Here is a 3,045-nt window from a genome sequence, read left to right as displayed (position 1 = left end):
TTTCCCCACAACTTCCACTGCACTTCAACCACAGAGGACAGGTGTTCCCAAAGTCTTCTTCTGTGCCCTTTCCACAGCAGATCCTTGCCCCAAGGATAAGCCACTCCAAACACTTTAGACCACGCTCCACACAAATCCGTGCTTCATACCGGGAAGAAAAAATTATTAAAAGAAGTCTCTGCAGACAGAAGTGTCAGGTTTAAAATACAGAAACTGGCAGAGATCCTTGTGCTTCAAGTAGGTCTGACCAGAGACAATGGGCTAGCTTCTGGCCGGTGAGCGCTTCGCTTCCCCTCACCATGCATTAGCTCTCTTGCAAGGCTCCCTCTCAGCCCTGCAATTACAAGACAAACCATTTTATAAAAACCACTTGTTTTAATTGCGTTTTCCTTGTTTTCAGCGGCAGGACTACATGATTCATGAACCCATGGGATGGGTCATTTCTTGAAGACCAACCTAAAAAGGGAAAAAGTACTACCAAGAAAAATCAGCTAAGGGTAACAAGCATCTCAAAACTTGCCCTCTGCAAGGCCTCTGTCCACTAGGACTCAGAGGGACCCTCCCACGGAAAATAATTTCCTCTGCCCCAAGAACAGAGCCTACAGATAGAAGAACGAGCAAGAGGATAAGTATTATCCTTCATCCTAAAATATGCTTAGTGCCTGCAGGTAAGTATTTAGGAATCAGGAATTGTCTTCACCCAATTGTATTCAGTACCAAAAAAAGGGAGGGAAAGGCAAAAACCCCAACACATGCTGGCTAAAAGAGCTTTTTGGCTGCCAAACAAGTATTACTGTCAATAGCTATTACTGTTGGAGTGAAAGCCCGAAATTACTCTCCTGAAAACACTTTTCACCCTTAAAAAAAAAAAATTAAAGCAATGAAGACAGGGAACGTTGCAGCCTCTATCCAAAATGAGCTCAGGGGGATGCTTTTCTTGTTCGGGGGAGAAGCAGCAGTTCCCAGAGTGAAAAGGCCAAGCTTCACCTTTCTCAAATCTAAGCCTGTTGTTTACATCTTTAAATTAACTGTGCAAATCTGCCACCGAAAAAAAATTTAATTAAGAACACCGAATTTAATAGCAGGTTCAGGCTACTTAACTGTCTTTAGAGGCGCTAATTTACTATTAAAAGTAATTGACCCCTGTAAAGAAACAGCCGAGTACTTGACATAATGACAAAGTCATTCCAAGTAAGACAGAGGCTGTTGACGTTGTGCAGCACCGAAAGGGAGCTACTGGGACAAGATCCTCCACAGCAAGATGCTTTTTAAGGTCCTCCAGGGGACCTGGCAGGCAGAAGATTGATGGGCTGCTGCTACACCAACAGTGAGCAGGAAAGCGTTTGCTTACTGTTAGTGACGCCTGCAAATAAGCAAAGAAAGTTTCACTACGGAAAAACCGAACTTGGAACATGGCCTTAATTTAATCTTACAGACTGCTTCTCTTCCTCCTCCTGTCACTCCTATCTGAACACCTCTACTGCAGGCCTGCCTAAACAGCATATCCCAGCCTAGCACGTGGTCTGCTTTCCCCTTTGATTTTATCAGTTACACCGGCAAAAGACAATTCTCCTTTCACAACCTTTTATTCCTGCTATTACTCAGGAGAAATCCACAACGTCTTCTCCTGCCGGAACGCCTCTAGAGTGGTGAAGGGTTACGATAAAGGCAGGTGCCCCGCGGTGCTGTCGGGACCAGATGCACCAAAACGTAGCACAGCTGAGCAGATCGGCTTCCCAAGCGCTCCTCCATCAACAAACACTTCTGAAAACACCGGAGCCGCGCACGGTCCCTACCCAGCGCCTGAGCAGCCACCCGTGCCAGGCATCCTCGGAAGAGGGCAGGCACTTCCGCTCCAAAGGCGAGCATCCAGGCTCCCCAGGGAATACCCCCACACCACAGCAGTGAGGGTGGATCCAACACACAACAGAAGCAAAGGGAGGAGGTGTTAGCCGCGTGTCAGTCCAAACAACTGAGGGTGCCAAAGGCCACTGGCACCTCACTGGAGCCTCTCGGACATCCCACCATCCAAAAGACATTAAGGGAGAGCAGACGCTGGTACCTGCGCTCTCTACCTGCTGCTGCACCCCATCTGAACTGAAGGCAGAGCCCGAGAACACGCAAACTATGTTCTTGCCGTATTTGCATGCATCTGTGCATCCCCTCCCCAACTCAATCTACAAGGACAATTTCCCTAAAGCAAAGGTCTTTCAGTCAAGACTGTGGAAGCTACCACCTCCCCTCTCATTCTTTCACGCGGCCAAACAGTTTTATATGCCAGGGAATCGCTGTTACAATAAAACTTCATAATATTCTCACTGTTTCCAGAAGTGCTTTAAAAACAGTTGTGTTTTATTGCATCCAAAAGCACTGCAGGGAGCTTTTAAACTGTAGGTGCGAAGACCATGCCCTCTGCTACATCAGGTCCTGGGGCGACCACAACGCCCATGGTGGGGTGGGGCAGGAAACAGCTGCTGTCAGACCAAACCACAGCGCGAGGGCTCCAGCAGGGAAAATGCCACTGTATTAAATACAAGTTAGTTACAATCTTGTACTCCTGCGACTCATTCCCCAAATCAGCCCAAAATCCCACGTGCTCAGGGAGACCGGGAAGTACACTTCTCAACAGCCTCCTCCTCCCATGCGCGCTCACAGGTGCTGGCTCCAGCGCTGCAATGACAATTAGTCGCAACTTTTCTAAACACAGCACGACTGAGGTATGAAGCAGCAAAACAGACACTTTCACCAGTAAAAAGCAGCAGAGCCATCGGCCGGCTTTCAACACCATCAGTAACGAACGGGGTGGCAGTGCCCTGACCACAGGCGCCCACCCGGGGACCACCACAGAGCGGAGGGGCGGCCGCCACGGCTGATGGCACAGAGGCACAACGCCGACACTTGGCCAGACTGTGCACGGACTGCGGCTCTGCTTCTCCTGAAGGACGCCGGGAAGCCGGAGCAGCTCTCCAGAGCTACCGGACTGCAGCTGGTGAGGCCAGAGGGCTTTTCGCATCATTAAAGCGCTCAGACCAGCAGCAAGGCCCT

General features: G+C 49.4%; 1 protein-coding gene across 1 annotated transcript in view; it reads right to left on the bottom strand.

Annotated features, from left to right (window-relative positions):
• USP31 (ubiquitin specific peptidase 31) overlaps positions 1 to 466 on the bottom strand; it is a 28,961-nt gene extending 28,495 nt beyond the window's left edge. Inside the window, exon 1 of the mRNA XM_009648092.2 lies at positions 150 to 466. The gene's annotated coding sequence lies outside the window, so the exon portion shown is untranslated. The remainder of the gene's footprint in view (positions 1 to 149) is intronic.
• Between the last annotated feature and the right edge of the window lie 2,579 nt (positions 467 to 3,045).

The sequence above is a fragment of the Egretta garzetta genome, unplaced genomic scaffold, assembly GCF_000687185.1.
Source record: "Egretta garzetta isolate BGI_Z169 unplaced genomic scaffold, ASM68718v1 scaffold71, whole genome shotgun sequence".
Taxonomy (NCBI): domain Eukaryota; kingdom Metazoa; phylum Chordata; class Aves; order Pelecaniformes; family Ardeidae; genus Egretta; species Egretta garzetta.
Note: the sequence above shows the minus strand (reverse complement) of the source record. Positions and strands in the feature narration are given on the sequence as shown.